General features: G+C 37.0%; 2 long non-coding RNA genes and 1 pseudogene across 3 annotated transcripts in view; 1 reads left to right on the forward strand and 2 right to left on the reverse strand.

Annotated features, from left to right (window-relative positions):
- The window catches only part of LOC135223471 (uncharacterized), a 331,546-nt gene that overhangs the window by 11,974 nt on the left and 296,554 nt on the right, over positions 1-23,018 (reverse strand). The gene's annotated exons all lie outside the window — the stretch shown is intronic.
- LOC135223468 (uncharacterized) lies at positions 928-11,964 on the forward strand. Its single transcript, XR_010316507.1, has 3 exons — positions 928-1,170; positions 6,211-6,335; positions 11,625-11,964. It is a non-coding gene; the product is annotated as an uncharacterized LOC135223468 (long non-coding RNA).
- The window catches only part of LOC135223469 (uncharacterized), a 34,132-nt pseudogene continuing 25,698 nt past the window's right edge, over positions 14,585-23,018 (reverse strand).

Genomic DNA, 23,018 nt, shown 5'->3' on the forward strand with positions numbered 1-23,018 from the left:
GTTACGTAGATAACATAGCTTGACAGTTAATGTTATTTTTATTCACCACCCAGGCTTTTGTAGTGTGAATTTTGTGTTCACCTTCAGCATTATGAAACTCCCGTAGCATAAAACTTGCCCTTGACAATAAACCCACCCGTAGATTTTTACTGCAGGATGTCATAGCTATTTGGAATCATATCTGTAGTGTACTTTTAAATACTCAAGAGGTTCTGGTATAAAATGATCAAGAGTCCATGTATCTGGATAATAACTTGGGGCATTTTGGCTACATACATTAGCAACCCTGCTCTCACCCGACATTTGTATCCTCATTCATACAAGCAAGGTTGCACATCATCCTATATTCATTATAGTATATGGAAATCTTCCTCTTTACCGGGCAGCCTTCAGGATACTTTCCTCTCAGCTATTTCATCAGACTCTTACATAATTTGCTTAAAACTCTTGATTTTTTTTAAAGAGGTACCAATTGCTCATCCTGTCTACCTTAAGTAAAGAAAATATCTTAGTCCATGATATAGCGGTTCAAAGATGAACATTCAAGTGCTAGTGTATTGTCATTTATCTTTTACATTATTGTAGTTTTGTTGGAAATTCATATTGTAATTTAGCTTTTTGAAACATACTTTGCAATAACTTACCTTCTTTCATGTATGTAAGTAGTAACTATTACATAATTACTACATTTCAATTTGTATTTGTTTAAACCTTAACTACAGTTCAAGGTATTTTATGTTAGTATACTACCAGATCATTATGCGAGTTTTTCATCAGTACAACATGTTCCATGTAGGAATGCAACAAAGTGTTAAATTTTTTAAACAAGGCAAGCGTGCCATTAGAACTTTTAAAGTGTTATTTTGTAAAAGCTTGGTGATTATTTATACATACAGTTTCTTAATTGATGGCCTTCATTTCAGGGGTTATTCAGGAGTTGATCATGGTGAAAAAAGGGCAATATTTTACTAGAAATAGTGCTAAAGAGGACACATTTCACGGAGCGACACGGCTGAGCCCAGAAAACAACTACTCACTCTGTCACGAAAGCAACTCAGAGTATGGTCAATGCAATGAATGACTGACTGCCTAGTGAAACTACACTAAATTTTTTGTCTTTGATCAGTGAAACGGAGTACATAACTTCATAAGTATCATCGTCAACAGATGGTATGTGTAAATTTCTTAAGCAATAAGTTTCTTTGTACAATCGAAATGGTAAACATTTGATAGTGGATTTCACATATGCATTAAATTTACTTTTTCATTTTATTAAAAAGGTTGCATACTTTCATTTTTTATTTAATGAAAGAAATATTTTTTTGTAATTTATAATACAGCATTTAAATGTAAGTTTTGAAGTTAAAGGGAGCTTTACACTACTGGAATGTATTGCTACTGATATCTCTTATTTGAAAGGCTCATACCCAAACTTGATAACCACACATTTTGGCCATTCAGATAAGGGGGGCATTGTGCTTTAGCCAATCAGATTGGGGCTCATTCTGCTTTGGCTGGTCAGATTAGGGATCAGGCTGCTTTGGTTAGTGTCAGATTAGGGACCATTCTGCTTGGTTAGGATATTTCAGCATGGAATTGACTACTACAGTGTTTCAAGATTCCCATCCTCATCTCATCAGCTGATTTAAACAAGCTTCTTATAGGCAGAAGATGAAAGTAAAAGTAGGCTAAATGGGGATCAAGCAAGTTTTCTAGTGCACTGTTTCATGTGTTGTTGATATCCATAATGGTTTGCAACGAGTAGAATGCATATGTTATGCTGCATATTTACAACTGTATGCAAGTATGTAGTATTTAAAATTAGGTTGCTTCAGCAGTTGTCAGGTATCGAGTGTTATTGCATTAGAGGCAGAATGTTAAGTATTCTTTAATTTTTGCCTTACAGCTTTTTATGATATGCCATTTTATACAGGCCCACTTTTTATGATTAGTTGCTTGACGACCATTTTGAAAATTATGTAACAGCTGTTGATGATGGGTTTAAGTCATTTTTGTATAATTTAGTAAGTCTTTTTGCAATTTCTATTTACTACTATACTGTAATAGGTCTTAATATTAGCCAGACTCATATATCATATAACAGTTTCACATCATCAGGATTGTCAGTGTTGGGATGGATGGATGATGGCCCGAGAGTATCGTTCCTTGAAGCTATTGATGGTGCAAGGGATGGTTAAGTATTTGAGCTACCTTTCAAGTAATAGAGTAATGAATCGCAGATTTAATTGAACCACAATTGTACAGTAAGCTTGACAACAAGATTATTCAGTATAGGTTCTGAATAAATTTATATGTCCATTTTGCACTATTTGTGTATAAAAACTTCATCGATGTTATCTTTCCATGTACAGATTCTGAAATGAAATTTTATAGTGGTACTTTAAAAACTAGAGACGACAACTACTCGGAGTAGTTTAGTCTGGCAACATTGTAAATGGCCAGCACAGAACTTGGATGGGTAGTCAGGAACATCGGAGCATGTTGAGCATTGCTTTAAGCTTCAGTCTTTAGCAATATAGTAAGGGTCATAGCAACTTCAACCAAAGAGGATACCATAGCTTTTGGAAAAAATATCTTGCAATACAGGGGGTCCTCGAGTTACGACGTTGATCCGTTCTTAAGATGCGTCGTAACACGATTTTCAGCGTAAGTCGGAACATTGAAAAATACCACATGATTTAATGTAAATACCTATCAATAACAACGAGAGAACAATTCCTTACCTTTATTAATTTGATTGGCTTGCACACTGGAGAGGAGCTGAGTGCTGGAGAGACTGGGGGAGGTTAGGTGAAGAGAAAAAAGAACCTCCGAAGTTGCACCAATAACCTTTCCATTTCAATTATTAGACCACTACGCTGCTTAGTATTACTGTCGCTTTCATAGGAGCAGATCCTTTCACATGTTCAACGATGCGCTCTTTATCCTTTGATAATGGTAGCAACAGTCGAACGGCTAAGGCCAAGCGAGGCGGCCAATGTTTGTTGGCGTTTCTCCCTTCTCAGATCGCTTTATAATGTCCACTTAATTTCCATGGTGATGGCCTTTCTTTTCTTCGATGCACTACCATCAGAAGAGTCCGCCTTGCGCTTGGGAGCCATAACAAAGAGCAAAAAGTTACAAAACGATACAACACGAGGGAGAGAGAGGCAGTGTAAACAACCAAAATGGCGTATGGGTGGCGAGGATTGAGCGTAGCGAAGCGACGCCGTTTCCTCTCCCCCACAAAGCGTATTCTTCCGCCGTGCGCCCTGGAACTAGTTTGCGTTTGTTTACGTTGCTTACGACGCTAAACCGCGTAAGACGGAACGACGCAAAATATATTATTTTTTATTTTTATGGGGGCGCGTTCGTAACCACGAAACATCGTAAGTCGAGACCGGCGTAACCCGAGGACTTACTGTATAGGTTAAAATAACTTAAAATTATAATTATTTTGGAAAGTCAGCATGATGGCATATATTATTTACTGTATATTATCTAATAATGTACACTCTTTGTTTCCCAATACTATTCTGAACTGGAGATTGTTCAAATAATTTTAGCACCAACAAAAGCTACTTTTTAGAATGTAGCTTATACAAAGTTCACAATACAGTAGTGCCTCAGGTTAACGAAATCAATCTGTTCCGAAGTGGCCTTCGTAACCTGATTTTTTTCGTATCTAGAACTACGTATGTTTTACATGTAAATTGCCTAATTCGTTCCAAGCCCTACAAAAACACCACAGTAAATTTTATTATAAAGCTAAATTGACCAATAAACAATGAAATACAACAATTTGGACCATTCAATACCTAACGTAACCATGACTGTACCTGTAAATAAAGTGTATTAGTGTACAGGTACAAGAAATACTGTACATACATGTACGTAAGTATGTAGTAAAATGTGGAACCTTACCTTTCGAGTAAGGCGATGTCCGAAAGTGACGACAGAGGAGGAGGACAAATGGCAGAAAAACATTACAAAACATTAAAAAATGGCAGAAAACATTAACACTAAACTATACGAAACATTACCAAATGGCAGAAAACATTAACACTTCTTGATTATCTCCATCTTCGTTCTCCATAGAAAGCATCCTCTTCTTTCCATGAACTTCAACAACATTCTTGGGACCCATGGCTAATAACGTAAGTAATTAAATTCACACAAAACACGGTAAAGTAACTTACAGTACAACGAAAGCAAAATCACTAACACGAATTTACGTTAACAAACGAAATATATGTGAACGAACGAATTTCAGGTGTTTACGATAATGCTGCCGCAAAAAGTGGTCAAGGAATGACTTTACAAAGAGGCATGATGGGACAGATGCTGCCCAATAGGAGAGCAGGATCTTACGCTGGTGACTAGCATCAGGAACCAATGGGAGAGCGGGAGGATGGTGGCGAGTCTACTGAGTTGGCAGCGCGCTAGTTTTAAAATTGTTCTCCGCGGCCCAGGCGAATCTCAGACTTTACCCTTTCGCAACCTGAATTATTTTCGTATACAGAAGCAAAAAAATCTTTGTCTTTGCTTTCGTAACCTGAATTTTTCATACGTAGGGACTTTCGTATGTAGAGGTTCCACTGTATGTATCAATTATGCCAGTTGTTGTAGCAGCTGTATCCAAGGTTTCAATTAGGCTATCAGCCCATACCTTGCAATATTCCCTCTATTGGTCACAAGGTCCTCATATTAGCCTTCTTGAAACCTTGGATACAGCTGCTACAAGAAGTGGCGTAATTGTTAAGTATACTGTGAACTTTCAAGAAGCTACATCCTACAAAGAAGCCTTGGTTGGTGCTGAAATTATTTGAATAATCTCCAGTTCAGAATACTGGGAAACAAAAGTGACATTAGGTATACTTTAATACAGTAAATAATATATGCCATCATGCTTACTTTCAAAAATAATTAACAAAATTTAATTGTAATTGTATGCTTGCTAGCAGTTTACTGTAAGTCCCATGATTTAAGATACTTCATGAGAAAGAAATGTATGCAGTGTATAGTTTTTAATTTAATAGAGTCGTTTTGTATGATTCCTTCAATTTCAAATTGCTCATTTATGCAATATTAGGTTTAACTTTTATTTCTTTAATTGTATATATTTTTAGTAGATTTTCAGGAATTATTAGGATCCTGATAAGGCTAAAGGCGCTGTCACACTAGCGAAATTTCCGTTGACTTTTTCTGAGTTTGTCGTCGACTTTCCAAAGAAGTCGACATCATTCCGTACTCTGGTTGTCACACGTTCTTCTTCATACCGTGGTTGTCGTCGTCAAAACGTAAACAAACCATCTGAGCTGTGACTTCCCGGAATGATAAAACAACTATGCTTTATAACAAAGCAACTAGTAGGTCGTGCTTGCATGTGTTTAATGATGCTGCATAGAATTTTAAAAAAAAGTCTGGGTTTGGTCCTGGTTAAAAAGACGTGAAAAGTTTTATTTAAAAAAATAAGCTAGGGCTAGCCTAGATAAGCTATTCGTAACCTTGTTTACACAACCACAGTTAGACTATTATAAATTAACCTAGAGAAACACTGCAAAAATTTTAAAGATTTTTATTTATATTTGCTAATGCAAAAAAAAAAATAATAATAATAAATAACTGAGAGCAGACCTAGGCTATATAACAATCTGATATTCACGATATAGCATGCTTATCTGTATAAAGATCAGCAAGTTCAGGAAAATTTTCCCTAATCACATGGTGATCTCTTGGTAATTTTTTCATTTAAGACCCTTTTTCATAAAACTATCATGCTTATGGTCCCATAAGCATCATCTCTCCCCCATATCTCTGAGCAAAAACTGTTCTGGCAATCTTGTCCACTGTACCAAGAACTCCATCTTGCATTTGACGACTTGAAATGCGCGTTCTCTGAGATCTAAACAAACAATAAAGTCGACGGTAGCGATGGGTTGTGTTCGATCGGTACCGTTTTCAAAATTCGTGACGATGACACCAGAAAGTCGTCGTCAAAACATGAAAAGTTCGACATCAAATTCAAAAGTCAGCGGAAATTTCGCTAGTGTAACAGCCCCTTAATTCTTAGTCAATTAGCTGCCATGGTAGTCAAGAGGGTGTGTTTTAAATAAACTAATAACTGAAGTAGAAGCCATCAGTACATTTGTTTTTAATGCAAAACTTATTTTTCATAAACCTGTAATAAAAAAAATATTGTTTTTACAGTACTCTGCAACAAAGTCCAGTTGTCCTCACTGTGCAAGACAAGACAAGACCAATCAACCTATGGTGCTTCCATTGTTCCTTACTCTGGCATTGTGAAGGGAAGAGGACATTCCTATAATCTGTTGGTTTGTATTGAATGTTTTGGATTATAAATATCATAGTTAGCCCACTGAAACCATTTTAATCTTATATTGCCTGAATTGCAATTGAGGAGGAAGTACTAATAATTCAAGGTGGCTATATAATGGATGTAGGGGTTGATAAGTGTGCAATCTCCCATCCCAAAAGGGACCCAGATTGGCAGGTAAGAATATAGGTTGTATTATCAGTTAGTACACTTGATATGTTAACATAAAACTGCAAATAAGATGCAAATAAGAAGAGTCATAGCCAGGCATTCACCAGCAACATACATAGCAAATATAGATACCCTGGAATAGCCATGCTTCTACTGTGCTTGCAAAATGAGGAATATCACGAGGATTGTCAGGATTAGAGGAGGATGATGTAAAATACCTCCCTGCTGAAAGAATATGGCTTGCCAGAGAGTTGACCCCAACAAGAAAATATCCATCAGCTTGAGAGTAACCATTGTAGATAAAATCTTGCACAAATAGCATAATCCGTATTTGTCAGCCAATATACCTAAATTCTCTGGTGAAACATCAACGTAAGCCTTATTATCAACTGCGCAAGCTGAAGGGAGATGTTTTCTTCGAGATTTAAGACTTGATGATGGCCCATGTTGGTGGGAGATGGAAAGGCATTGATTTCTTAACCATCCCAAACTTTGTAGCAAGATATGTTGCCCAAGCTGCTGGGTCTTTTGCTATGCAAATGGACCAGAGCTGAGTGCTGAGTGAAGTTATGAACAGGTACAACAAATGGAGCGCACTACATTTGCCAATTAGCCCTGCATGTCCAGAGAGAGCACACCCACTCAGACGGACGTATCAAAGTTAATCCTGAGGGTTTAAGCAACATTTTGGACATCCAGCTCAAATCTTGGACCTTGCAGACACAGTGCTCTTCTGCTCAAGAAAAGATCCCACTGCCAAATGGGGACCCTTCGGTTTTGTAGGTAACAAGACACTAGTGATATTGTCGGACATTATCCTGACAAGTATGTCATGGAGGAGGCTGAAGAAGACTGTCCTTAATTCTTGAAAGTTTGTCTCTACCATTCCACAGACAACCAACGAACCTTGTCCTGAAGACCAGCACAAGGGTTACTCAGCCCTTGACTGATATAATTGGTACAAGAGGAACTCCACACAATGGATTCTCCACTTGCCACATCATGGAAGCTACTGCAGAACCTTCTTTTAGATACCTGGAAACTGTCTGACATTAAGGTAGCTTTCCTATAACTCGCATGCTGCAGCTGCAAAGACTGAATCCAGAAATTGTGGTAACCAACTTCTCCAGCAACACTAAGTGTCCATTAACTGTTTAGCAGGTCTTCATCCTCAAGCGAGACTATTGACCTCTGTATGGTAACTGTGTGGCAGGAAAACCTGTCCTCAGACAGTTGCACAACCTTCTGCAGTGCATGTATGCCTATTTGGATGCTACGATACGTAGTCTAGAAGAGAAAGAGGCAGATTGTACTTCCCCAAGGGCCCCCATAGTTGTCAGTTTATCTAATCTCACTACTTCAGGAAAGGTAAATGTCTAACAGATCCTGAGTTTGCAACTCTTGAAGTTCTGCAACAGACAGAATTCCAGAGGTCCTTATAAGCCACATTCTTCTTCAGTATCATGTTAATGAGCTAGTATAAACATGTGCAGAATAGAGGCCGGTCGAAAGAAGAGGAAAACGACAACAGACTATCATAATATCCTCTTGCAAAGGAGTGCCATCAGCCAGCAAGACAGTGGCACCATGGAGGAACCAGTCACTTCTAAAAGCGAAGTTCTCCCTTAATACCTCTTAATGTTATTCATTTCTACAATCATAACTTAACCAGATTAGGATAAAAAGAAGCTGAGGCATTCTTAGCAATGATATTAAAAAGGATGAAAGATGCACCTGAGAACCCATGGATCCTAAAAATTTCTAAAGGCATTAGTCAGGTAATGAAAAGTGATGGGGAGCCCTTTTGCATATGAACGCAACCACAGTCTGTTAACCCTGCATTACATGCTGGAAAATATTAGTAATAGATTTTGCAAGGGGAATGTTTTAAGCTTTGCAGAAGAGACCTAGATGTCAGACTGCAGTTAACCTCCAGACCTGAGAGTTGCACTTCACAAAGGACCAATCATCCTGAATCGCATGCAGTTTTACAATGGGATTTTTGTCAGAATTCCCAATTAACAGGCAGTCCCCGGGTTACGACGGGTTTGGCTTACAATGTTCTGAGGTTAAGGCGCTTTTCAATTATATTCATCAGAAATTATTTCCAGGGTTACGACGCCTACAGCGTTCATCTGGCAGAAGAAATATGACACCAAATATGCAAAATAATCAATATTTAAAGTTTTTTTTTATGCAAAATGCAATAAGAATGCAGTTTACATAGTTTTGAATGTACCCAAACCATTAAAAGTAAGGTTTTCTTAGGATTTTTGGTGATGTTCCGGCTTACGACGATTTTCGGGTTACAATGCGTCTCAAGAACGGAACCCCCGTCGTAACCCGGGGACTGCCTGTACCTAGTTGTGCAGTCAAACCTGGTCGTCTTGAGGAATCCAAGAGGGGTCGTGACAGATCAAAGGACCTGAAGTAGTAACAGTTGTCTTTGAAGGCACAGAAGCCTTTCAAGATGCAAAAGATAGCAACTTCCTGTCCACCTAAGTAATGAGAACCAGAATTATGCCTATGGCATATTTTTTTGTTTTAGGAAAATCCTTGCTCATGGTCTGCATGCAAACTATCTTTAACAACAGGAAGAGCAGGACCAGAGGCAAAAATGAAAACAAAAATTGCATTTGCAGTCTGGTTTAGCAGTGAAAATATGAGCTGAAAATTAGTTAGAAAATGCATAATCTTGCATTTTCTATTTGTCTGCATTGTCAAAGTAATGTTTCCACATTATTTCAGTGGGAGTGGGTGATTTGAGATGTCTTTGTAATGAAGATTTTTTTTTTATTATAAAACTGAATAAACCCTCAAATGCTTCGAAACCCACAAGGAGAAAGATTCATTTCAGCAATGGTTATCATTATGACAAGAGGAATGTTCTCAAGCTGCAAAAAAGCAGAACTACTCGCAACACAAGGCATGGGCTCAACTGAAAGAGCTTTCACAAAGCAGGAACTTAATTGTAGCAGCAAAAGTCAGAGGCCCAATTGAAGAACCGTTAGACAGGGGAATAATCATTACTGCTTCATCTGGCAGTGGAAAGGAGCTAGGATGAGAACCACAGGTGACATCAAAAGCACCATGGAAGGAAAAATGTAGATTGCCAGAAGCAGAAACAGCCCACCATTAAAGATTTGATGACTGGCAAAGCACATTTGTGAATCTTACTCTCCAGAGCAGAACACTGTTTAAGCCCATCCATATAGGGAGTTAAAACAGACTGCAGCAGATCCATCCTGGGCAAGAATCCAGCATAAGGGATCAGCTGTGGGCAAGTAACCAAGACAAATTCCAGAGCAAAGAAGGGAAATTATATGAAAACAATTTGAAATCACTGGCAAATCATCAAAGTTCAGAATCTTCAGTGAAGTTCTCTGCCGACAAGAGCACCACAGAAGTAGAAGGGCCAGAGAGCACTCCAGTTTCATATCTGCAGTCAGCACATTAAAACAGAAAGAGGCATTTGATGAGATTAAATTCTTCAGTGAAGTGGGACACACTGTAACATGCCCACGAGCTAAAGAGTCAAGTGAGGTGGCCCCTTCAAGTCTTCGAACATCCCTTAAGATCTTTTCTGGGTAAACAGGAACTTATATGATTCACCAACCAATCTTACAGACTTGGCATATTTGTTGAAGCAGACACTGACCCCTTACAACACTCTTAAGGTGGGAGTCCCTGGTAAGACTTGTCCTGTCCCTAATTAGTCAAGAAAAAATACATTACAATCCTTCCAAGGCAACCCTTTAAGCACAGTAGCATAATAAACAACACAGGCAAAATGCACTTGTAAACAAATAATGGTAAACACCAACTCCATGAAAATGGAAAAAGGAGAAAAACCATTATGCACTTCAGTCCTACTAAAGGCAGCTGGTTACTGTAAAAACAATGGGTTATATAAAATATTATTACTAGAACTGTACTCTCAATAGATGAAAAATCCCTTCACTAAGTTAAAAAAACAAAAAAAATTGCAGAACATTGTGAAATATTCCTCCCCTCCCTCAAAAAATAAACCAAATGTTAATAGCAAGAAGGGCAAGTGAAACATAGGCATCCTAGCACATAATACTAAGGAACTATCCAAAAATTAAGTGAAATCAATGAAAATTCCCCAAACAAAAAAAAAAATGAGAGAAAAAAGTGCAAAAGACTTGAACACTTACAAGCTAAATTCTGGGGATGTAGTACATCAGTGTGTTCACTCCCTGTAGTATTGCATAAGAATTAAGGGTAGCTGAAGTGTCATCGAAGTACTGTGCATGCACAGTGAGGGTATCTGGAGCTTACCTGGTACAAACTGGCTAATTGGGCTTCATGTCATGGCAGTGAGGCAATATAATATAAATAATAGTGTTGTAATAAACAATTATACACATCAGACCAATATAAGCATTACCTTGATGTTGCTTTTGAGCCGCAAACAAGGTTGCTCCATGCAGAATCCTATGCCTTGAAATATTCCATTTATACTCTTCAAATAAGAGCTCTCCACTTTTATTCCATTCCCAAGATCAAACCTAGACTAGTTGTGAATAAAGTGAAAATAATAATGGGTCATTGGTAAATCAGATTTGATCACTTTTCCTGCTAGAACTTTCAATAAAGTGTATTTTAAGAAAATTTAACATTGCTATCAGCATTTCACGGGATAATGATTTATCCTTCACCTCAACATTCCATGTATACAAGGAAATTATTTATAAATAACCACTCATTTTGAAGCTAGACTAAGGCATTAAAGCCACAATTTTGTGCATGCCTAATTATCAGAGGAAAAATGTACAGATGGTATTAGAAAGATAAAAACATCACTTCATTTCCATCTTTTTTTGCAAGCCATCTTTTTTTGCAAGAGAAAAGTTTTAAATGTGATTTTCATCCCAAATAATTTATGATACTGAAGTAGGGCTTGCGAGTCTTCCAAGGATAAATCCAGGCAAAGGAATTCAGTGTCATCTGGGGGCTACAACAGACTTGACTTTTTTCTGAACAGCAAATACTAAAATACATAACTAGTTAAATTGTAAATTTGTTGAATAGGGGTAGCATCTGCATCATACAGTACATAAAACCACTAACATTTAATAACTTACACTTTCAGAAAACCTTTGAGGGACTGTACTTGCCATCTCCAGCTTTAGAAACTTTGGAGAGAAATCAGTCTCAAATATCTGTTGGACTGGGTCACTCGATCACCAGATACTTAGCAGTTCAGAAAACAAGTAATCTTGCCTGAAGCCTGGTGAACACCAGCCATAAAAAACCCACAGGCGAGTTAACTAAGCCCAAACTGCAAATGACAAAGCCATTTGCCATCATTGCCAATGCATATTGCTATAAATTTAAGAGGGAGAAAAAAGCATATTTCAATTGGCCTTCAAGTGTTCTTTCCTTAACTGAATGAAAACGTCTACATTCATGTGACAATTTTCAACATAATATTCCCATGTAAAATTCCCATGTAAAATGTAACATAACTTGCATAAAAGGTTGACTGAAATGTATCTGAAAGTTTTCAGTTACAGAATCAAACTTTATTAGCTTGGCTACCAATAAAAGCAACATTTACTGATTACAACAGATTTCGTATTAACCTTGTGATGGTTAATCAATTGATAATTCATTCAGTTAATCCAATGATTGTAATTCTTCCTTTTAATTAAAACTACTGTAGCTACGAGATATCGATCACTAACCAAGATTACCACAGAGATTTTGTAGAGTAACTTTCTGATCTAGTTTAAAAATACTCCACTGTTCATCCATTGACGATCGTCACTTAATTCTTTTAAATTAAACTAGCTATGGAAAGGAGTTCACTTTGAAAATTTAGTCAGTCATGTATCACATAACGGAATTACTTATTTATTAAACTTACTAGCCATATTGAGAAATATAAAATTACTAGAATTCTCTCTCTAGTACATACACTGAGAAATATAAAATTACTAGAATTACCTCTCTAGTACATACACTATGTTCATGAAACCTCTGATGACATGTATGACTACAGTTTTGACAAAGCTTAGAGTCTACTTATAACTGAAGTACCATCTAAAAAGGTGAAAAGTTGAAAGGTACACACGTTGAAAGACCATAAAAGTTAAGATTTAGTACTGTACTTCAATACTGTATACATACTACGTAATGCATAAAAGACTTCTGATTCATGAATCACCACCATCAACATACTTTTACTAAACATTTTCATTTTACAAGCGTAATTAGTGTTAAAAGTTCCATTTCAAAATGGGAAGTTCTGATGTGAGGGGAAAAATATGAATTACATCAGAGTTAACAGACATCTAATAAAAACTATACCTAACATGAAGGCATAATAATATACAGATTGTTAAAAAGCAAATGAAGACCCCTGTTGAATTTTCTTGCAATCCCTTAAATAAAATGCTTTTAAGATAAAACAAAAATTACTCTCAGAACTGTTAACTATCAAGGCATCAACATAATTTACTTGACAGAAGGAACTGAACATTAAACCTAAAGTACTTTATAAAAAGTTTCCTATACTTTCTCTTGCGATAACCTCATCATTAAAACTTGCCCTTCATATTCCTTGAGGTATCGCTTTCCAAAGATGACTTGAAATACATCCAGCCTTGCTCTAAGTATTGAGATAAAAAGTTATGAGTCATAAATCACAGTGCAAAGGCTACCTTGAAGCTACATGAGATTGCACCGCAAAAAACCTAAAAAAGAAGATTGTCTTTCGATGATGAAAATACACAGATGTCGGCTACATACTGCAAAGTGGTACTGAAAAAATCTTATTCCACAAATGCAACATTCTAATCAACTATTATGCCAGGCATTTACTACATATGGTGATAAATTATTAATGAACAATTGTGAAACTTCCAGCTATAAGTACATTTCCTCTGCTTTACTAAAATCTTAAATTTATCCACAGATGCTACACTGACTGATACAAATGGATATCTGAAATACTTATTGTAGATCTGGACAATGGAAAAGAATATGAAATTCTGCATCAATCTAATCATATTCAGATAAAAATAAAAAGCTGCTGTAAAAACTTCAAATAAAACTATAACTGTCAACAAAAGTATATAGACTTCAGATAAAATTAACAATTAATGAGTCTTTGGTAAATCATCACAAAAATCCTTGTTTCAATTATCATTCTGAAAGAAGTGTTGCTAGTCGCCAAAATGCTGAATACTAGAGCAATTTTAGTTGCCAAAATGCTGAGTTTAGAGCAATTTTAGTTGCCAAAATGCTGAGTGCAAGAACAATTTAGTTGCCAAAATGCTGAGTACTAGAGCAATTTTAGTTGCCAAAATGCTGAGTGCAAGAGCAATTTTAGTTGCCAAAATGCTGAGTGCAAGAGCAATTTTAGTTGCCAAAATGCTGAGTGCAAGAGCAATTTTAGTTGCCAAAATTCTGAGTGCAAGAGCAATTTTAGTTGCCAAAATGCTGAGAACTAGAACAATTTTAGTTGCCAAAATGCTGAGTACTGGAGAAATTTTAGTTGCCAAAATGCTGAGTACTTTAGGAATTCTAATTGCCAGACTGTTGAGTACTGGAGAAATACAAGTCTTATAGACAATGAATTAAGCTAAGCAAGCTCTACAACATAGGCTGAAGAAAGAAAAAAAAACTACTTCATTAATCCAGTTACAACAAATATCCTATTTAATAAAGTATATAATTACAAAAGCTGAAGCTAAGTTTTAAAAAGTCCTAGTGTACTAGAAACAGCAATTCAGATTCTATAGAATTTTAAAATCAACAGTCTCGGCCTTATGCCCTAATCCAAGTTACCATGAGATATTTCCTTTTGTGACCTTGGGATGCACAGCACCTCACTAATCACACTGTTATAAAAAGTAGGAATTTTATACTACACAATAACAAACTACCTGATTAACCCAGTTATAACAATGACCCTAATTAATAAATTATACATCTCTAATAATAAATTCAGATCTTTATGCTTGATAATCTACAAAAGAACACAATTTTAGAAAAAAAGACAATAAAAGAACCCAGTTTTGTTCCCAAAAAAACCGTTTAACCTGGTATACTAGGGTGGATACATAACCATAGCACCTTCTCAATCTAGTCTTAGTCCATTGGGCAGATGTTCTTGTCAGAGTTGTTAGATCCAGGGGGATACTCAGCCTTGGCAATGAGGTACTGATTGAAACTACCATCTTTGGACATATTCCCCTCTGGACCATGCAGAGCTCTCTTTTGATGAAAGCTTTCACTTCCTTCCTCCGTCTATCGTAGCCATTTCTATGCTGCATCCCCATGCTACTAATGCCAGTGGCTGGAAGAATAAAACAATTGCTATCAAAGAAAGTAATAGACTGGCTCTTCCAAGTCACATGGTTTATCCCAAATAGTAAGGTGTAAAGGACTTCTTTCTAACATTAAAAAGAAAAAAGATTCGCCCATTCAATCAATTATTTCCCTGTGAATCCAATATCTACTCACCCTCTCGACAGTCAAGTTGGAATAGGGAGTGATAACATGTTTTCGGAAGCAGCCAACGAGCACACTTTTCAGCCTCTGGACAAGGAGTGGTTCAGTACAGGGATGATACAGCATTACAACTCCTCCATGCTGAAATGTTTAACCCAAACTTAATAAGATGAACTCAAAGTTGCACTAATTCTAAAAGATAAGACATAAAGGACTTACTGGCTAAGTCTGAACGAACGCCTCTTGAAGGACGTAGGAGGGTTTCGGTATAGAAACTCATGAACCTGATACCTTATAAAACATTCACAGTTCAGGGATACTAAAAACACAAATTCCCGCTTAGAATCAGGAAATTCAGGAATAAAAAAAAGCCAAAACATCTTGAAGGAGCAGCACATTTCCTCAAAGAAATCTAAACTGTAGACTAACAACCAACCATAACACTACAAATGCATGTATATTTACTCCTCCCACATAAATATTGTACCCTTTTCAGGTACTAAGAAGCAGGCATAACAATGAACAAATATAAGGAACTGTGAATATTAATGTGTGTCCTTACTCCAGTAATTCCAATTCACCCTTATTCATGATGTTACTTTATATACAATTGCATTTTCTTACTGTAAACAATGGTCAAGATACAGAGATCATGTGGCATGAATGTTGGGGAATCAAAATACTCTTAACACACTATTTGGGCCTCAGACTAGGTTATTTGACTGCTTTTATTTTCTTTACATATTTCACTTTTGTAGAATGTGTTTAATAAGTATATGTGTTTAATAAATATATTATTTCTTATATCCTGTTTCTTTCAACTTCAAATACTTTCATGTACTTAAGGTATACACAGTATACATATAAGCAGATTAATGACAAGAATAATAATGCAACACTGCAAATAGATAAACCTCTTTGCTGAATTCATAAATCTTGAAAGTTCTGGGAATACTATATACAGAGGAACCTCCATTTTCATGATCTGGATCTTTAGTTTCTCAACATATAGCAAAAGGTATTACCACATAAATAACTGTACCATATTACTAGGGCAAATAAAAAGTGCAGCCACTCAAAAAGGTTCCAATATTGTACAAATCAAGTAAAGTAAGCTATAGTACCTATTTCAGGTGGAAAAAACTGGATATATTGTTTGATATATAAGATTCATTTTGCAACAAATACAACAGAACCAATTGTGTTTCAGTATGCTACCTCAGTAATCTTCAACCTAAGAAAAGTGACATAGAAAACATGCAAGAGAGCTGACAATTGAATCCCATCATAGCATAAAACAAAAGCAAAAATACTCCCAAGATGAACCTCTAGGGGGATAGTGCCATCAGTGCACCTTACAAGATGCACTGTAGGCATTACTGAAGGTTCTTTGCAGCATCCCTTCAGCCCATAGGTGCAACCCCCTTTTATTCACTTTACTTTACCTCCACTGATGTTCTCTTTCTTCCATCCTACTTTCCACCCTCTCCTACTAATGTCAAAGCCCAGCTGTGAGGTTTTCCTCTGGTTACATCTTTAAAACTTTACTCTTCAATATCCCTTTCAACACTGAATGGCCTCATTGGTCCCGCTGCTTGGTCTTTAGCCTAAATTTCATATTCATTCATTCATTCCAAATATGAGAGATCATATTCATTCTTCATTGCAAATAAGAAAGATAATTTCTTTCAAGCCAAAGTTTTTTATACTTACATATTACTTTTATAGACCTGTGGTCCTGCTAAAAAAAGATAACAATGTACCAACATTTATGAACAAAGAATGAAACTGCTCATTGGTAGTAATATAGAACCTACAAGGCAGTGCTGGTAATTTGGTGCTCCCTTGTCTGTACAAGAAATAAAACCTGCTCCAAAGGATGTAACTTCTTGAGTGGGAGCGCCACAATATCCAGCATAAATTCTTGAATCTTGATAATCAACGTTACATGCTCCACTGAATAGGATAGGCATGAATATGTCCTCTCCCCTCTTACATTTTGTTCTTTTTCTATCTGAACTTCAGAGTAAAGAAATCAGAAGCCCATGGTCTTCCACGGTTCCTAACTTTCTGCATATCACAGACCTAGTAAAGTTACAAGTGTCATCTTCATTACAGCAAAAGTATTTCATCATGACGGTTTAACTGTAAAGTAATTTTTATAGACTTACTGAATTCCTAAAATAATTGTTCTTATTATGAGGTGAAAAAAAAATAATTGTTCTTATTATGAGGTGAAAACTTGACCAAAGAAAGATTCAAGTAATTAGAGGGCTAGGTGGGATGACAGCAGTAGAACTCAAGAGGCTGCGAAAATGTAGCAAGCTGTACCCACTCTACAAGGAGTAAGAGTGACTAGTATACTATAATTTTTTTTTTCATTACTATACAGAATAAGCAATATCCTAAATATGACAGAAAAAACAGAGGGCTTGAAAAGGAAATAGAGATAAATGTTTTAGCAACATACATTAGCAACCCTACATCCCATTTTTGAAAGGGGCAATTAGCCAGACTCAAGAAGCAAGGAAAAGTAATGCAACAGACGTATGGTTAACAGGATGAACTTCTTGAAACAAATCAATATTTGCCTCGAGTTAATTGTCATGTGACACTGCTGTTACCCATCTTTCCAGAATTTCAAAGTTAAAACATACTATAGTCAAACTCAGCCTTTTTGGCCGCTGAGGCGTTGGCCGCACAGTTGCCACAGTTCTCTAAATATGCCACGACAGTGATGAAAAAATATGTCTGATATTTTTTATAGTAATTAAATATATGGTAATTGCTCTGTTTCATAATAAAACTTCATATGTTTAAGAATGACTAAGTTTTTGATGGGGAAATGAATGTTACTAAAAATGTTTTCCTGAGATCTGACAACACCTCTGTGCTGGGTTAGTGCTCCGTTGCCACCTCAGCCCAAAAAGGTCATTCCGTGTCACGTACCCACCATGTAAACACCTCCCGCTTCCCGCTGCCCCCGCATCCACAGTCAGACTAAGGAAATAATTTATAATATCAATCGGTACTTTTGAGATGAAAAGGCCTACGGCGGACACAGCCAAAGTAAGCAAAAGGACAGTTAAAAGGATTTGCTCCAAAGCAAATCAAGAATGGTGGTCAGAGGCTGAAAGCAAGAAAGAGAGAGAGAGAGAAAGAAAGGTGGGGCGGAAGTACCTACCTTGGGAGAAGTGGCAACGGTGTGGAAAATCCAGGGTTAACAAGACCAATACCTAATCGGCCAAAAAGGCTGAGTTTGACTATAATAGCCAAGAAACCTAACGAAGTCACTACAAGTTAAAGAACAAGATGTCAAGAGGCTGTTACTGAGGGAAATACCATATGCCCCAGTGCCACCATATGGTCAATAGATAAGTTGCAAAGAACTTGTGATACACCAGATCAATATGGTATCATGGTATCCCCAAAGGATTTACAGTACCTGAAGCAGGAGAAGAAAAATCTTGGCGAGCCCCGCTTAATCCTTTTTTAAAAATTTTAAAACATAAATCATGGAAAAATAAAGTCTACATTAGTATGTATATAGAATATTACTATACTATACAGGAAGCTTTCGCAAACTTGATCAGTTGGCTTCTTCAGCCTGAATAAACATAGAAAAAAAAATACATTTAGGACAAAATCTTTAAAAAATGGATTACAGGCAGTCCCCGGGTTACGACGGGGGTTCCGTTCTTGAGATGCGTCATAGCCGAAAACCGTCGTAAGCCAAAACATCGTAAAAATTCCTAAGAAAACCTTACTTTTAATCCTTTGGGTGCATTGAAAACTATGTAAACTGCATTCTTATGGCATTTTTCATCAAAAAAAAAACTTCAAATATTGATTTTTTTGCATTTTTGGTGTCATATTTCATCTGTCAGATGAGTGTTGTAGGCGTCGTAACCCTGGAAATAATGTCTGATGCATATAATTGAAAAGCGTCGTAACCTCGGAACGTCGTAAGCCGAGACCGTCGCAACCCGGGGACTGCCAGTATTATTATTTCAGGTAACTCTTGAGTTGTTCAATAGACTATTAACAATTCTCTGGAACATTGTGGCACAGTCGAGACTAGCAAATTGGTCACTGTCTTACCGCTGAAGAGGCCAACTGATGAAATTGGCAAAAGTTTCCTCTACAAATGTAGCAATATACATAATATGCAGTGGTCCCCCCGTATTCGCGGGGGATGCGTACCAGACCCCCCCGTGAATAGTTAGAACCCGCGAATGTTTGGAACCCCTATAAATATGCTAAAAACAGCCTATTTTGTTGGTTAAAACTCAAGAAAAACCCACTAAAAATTTTCCTACATGGTTTTTTTAATATTTTTATCACAAAAAGTGCATTTTATGATGAAATTCATCAAAAAACCAGGAAGTTGTGGATATTTATCATAGAAAAATACCGCGAATGCGCGAATTTTCCGCGAATAATGCAGGGAAACGTTCCCGAGAGAAATCCGCAAATGTGTGAGTCCGCGAATCTAGAGAACGCGAATACGGGGGGTCCACTGTATACATACTAGTTATGCTCACCTGATTTTTCCATTTAAAATCACAAAACAGTGATGATATCATATATAAATAATGTTCACAATTCATGCCATCTCTCTCTAAGCCAGTGCTCACACTTGCCGAAAGAAAGGCTACATCTTAGCAGGGACTGCAAGTGTACCTTGAGTTTACATCATTCCTGCTCTCACATGAGCCTTACGCAAGTAATCTCATCACATACCTGGTGTGACCTCTTAACAATTTCCAGCCTCATAGGAGGCAGTATCTTCAATGTACTCAGTGCAACAACTAATCTGTCCCTCAGCCAGGTTGCTGTGTATCTCCCTTTCATCTAATTTCTTTACTTCTTTCCCCACGACTGTCCAAATAGAAAGGCTTCAAGCATAAATTTTCATACCTTGTTCAAGACCAAATGTTTTGGTTAAATTACTTCATATAGCATACCATTTCAAGAAAATTATTAAAAATCTCTTGCATCAAGATATACTATACATAACCCATGTTAGTATAGGATACCTATCATAAATAAAAAGTTGTTTACTACAACATGAATTAACAATGTGGTATCCTCACAAAAGAGTACTCCAAATGCAACAAAATAAAATCTTAACAGAGGTGAAAAAAAAAATATAGAAATTTTGAGGCTCAAGGAAATCACAAACATTTTTGTGGAAAATTGAGAGAGGCAGATTGGTGTAGAACTGACAGAGGCAGATAATTCACTAGATAGATAAATGCGACGACGGTTTGTCCAATCTTGTTGATCACTTCACAATTCCCCCAACTAACACTTACAGGTAGTCCCCGGTTTACAGCGGGGTTTCGTCCCAGGTGGCGTGCCATAAGCCGAAAATCATCATAACCCAAAGCATCATAAATGTAATGGGAATAAATAGCACTTACAGCACTGTTAATGACGCCGTAAAGTGGAAAGTGGCGCTGTAAATCTACCTACGGCATTGAAACATTGGGGTTAACAGTGCAGTCAGGCAAGCGCCGTAAGTCCAGAACAACGTAACCCAAACCTGACATAACCCAGGGACTGCCTGTACTCCAATATGGATGCTTTACCTAGTGCTACAAATTACTTTTAAAAGCCAATGTAAAATAAACATTTTTGTACAAGTACAAAATCACTACTGATAGAAGGTAATCCACTGCACATTACCAAAAGGTACTCAGGTCTTAACACACCTGACATAAAAAGGGATTCAATCAGGTTTCTTGTCTATTAAGGTTGGTGAATTAATTGAGTTGTGTGATAAAGTAGACCATAGTGTTTGAATGAGGGACTAAGATACATGAACTCCGCAATATCCAGCCTCATAGGACGTAAGAATTATGATAGTGTACACAGCCAGATTTCTATCTTTTCTATTGAACACATTCATAATTCTTCACTTTAACAGTTTATTTCTTAGAATAAAATACTAAAACTAACTCAAGTGAATTTTATGATTTTAACAAAATATTTAAAAGATCATCTAACATTTCGTTTAAAGATTTATTACCGACGTATACAACTGCATAACTAAAACATTAAAATAATAACATGTTATTTTAAGCATGCAGTCAAAAGAAATACAACAAAATAAACTACTACCTCTACAGTGTGAAGCCATCGTTGAGGCGGCACAAACATATATTCTCCATACGTAGGCCACAAAGGACGATGTGGTCCATACACAGGAATAGATGAATTGTATGATATTTCAGTGCCCATACAAAAATGTTGAGGAACATAATTAGGGGGTATGTTAACACACTGTGTCAATGACTCCAAATCTTCTCGAACACGAAGGCGATGATGTTTAGGCTCATAACAAGTATAATTCACTGGCGATTCATTCCAGTCAATGCTCAGATTTACCTGAAAATAAATAAACTGTGACCTCAAACATTTTCCAAAAATAACCAGTAACATACAGTTTAAATGCATTGTTGTTGTTTAGTAACACACCACAAACTTACTTCAAATTATTTATATTAAAACATCTATTTCTTCCAGCTCTGTCAATAAAGAAGTTGAAATGATGATGATAATCTGTTACATCACATCCCTAAATTTGAGGTGTTATATGTCCCACAAAGTGGTCACAATATGATCAATGGTATTGTATAAAAAATGATATTGTTAAGATACAATGAAGTTTTATACATACTTACCTGGCAGATATATACTTAGCTATAGACTCCGTCGTCCCGACAGAATTCAAAACTCGCGGCACACGCTACAGGTAGGTCAGGTGATCTACCATTCCCGCCGCTGGGTGGCGGAATCCCGACCATTCCCGTTTTCTGAGCCAGATTTTCTCTTACACCTGTCTCCTGAGGGGAGGCTGGGTGGGCCCTTAATCGTATATATCTGCCAGGTAAGTATGTATAAAACTTCATTGTATCTTAACAATATCATTTTTATACATGCAACTTACCCGGCAGATATATACTTAGCTGATTGACACCCTTGGTGGAGGGTGAGAGACAGCTATATATATAAAAAAAAAAATTTTAATAACGGGAAACAATTGTTGTAGGATATCAATCCTTGGTTCTTACCTGTTTGGGCCGAAGACTTCATGATTACTGTCATTTAGTCTGCATGCCTCAAGAGCTTCAGTGAGGTAAACAACCTATGACCGAACAGCCCTTCTGGATCATGTCAATGGGGGCTAGCCCGCTTACGCGACAGAACCTGCATGGATCGTACCAATGGGGCTTACCCGCTTACATGGCAGACCTGACCTGTATCTTATCAATGGGGGGCTAGCCCTCTTACATGACAGAGCTGTTTAGGCTTTACATAATGCACAACGAGGAGACCAAAAGTTAATCCCGACCACTGACCTTCCGAACCATGTTAAATCTAAGAACTGAAAGGGGTTATTCCTATACCCTCTTTCAGTCAACCATAAAAACCAAACACCATAATGTTAAAATTACATAACCTAACTAATTAGGATTAACCTCAGCTCCTCCTCCCAGCACTAAATCCGTGGACACATACGCTCCCAGTGAAAAGCACTTCTCATATAAGTAAACTCTCACATCCCTTAGATAATGAGAGGCGAACACTGAGTTACACTTCCAAATACGTGGATTCAATTAGATTTGAAGGGACCACGTTTTATGAAAAGCCATTGAGGTTGCTATGGCCCTCACTTCGTGTGCTTTACCCTGAGGAGTTTAAATTGTTCTTCACCACATTTAAGATGCGCTTCCTTAATAATGTCTTTAATGAAAAACGTAAGGGCGTTTTTTTGATATTGGCCTTGTAGGATCCTTGACCGAACACCAAAGACTTTCCTGCGTACCTCCCCAAAAAAGCCAAAAAAGGCCCAAAAGAGACTTTCTTTGTAAATAAAATTTTAGCGCTCTTACTGGACAAAGGGTCTTCATCCTGTTCTTTCCTAGTTCCCCCCGTAAGAGAAGAGAGTGCCTTCACTTCAAAGCTTCTAGGCCACGGTTTTGATGGGTTTTCGTTCTTGGCTAAGAAGAGAGGCTTA

The sequence above is a fragment of the Macrobrachium nipponense genome, chromosome 10 (assembly GCF_015104395.2).
Source record: "Macrobrachium nipponense isolate FS-2020 chromosome 10, ASM1510439v2, whole genome shotgun sequence".
NCBI classification, from domain to species: domain Eukaryota; kingdom Metazoa; phylum Arthropoda; class Malacostraca; order Decapoda; family Palaemonidae; genus Macrobrachium; species Macrobrachium nipponense.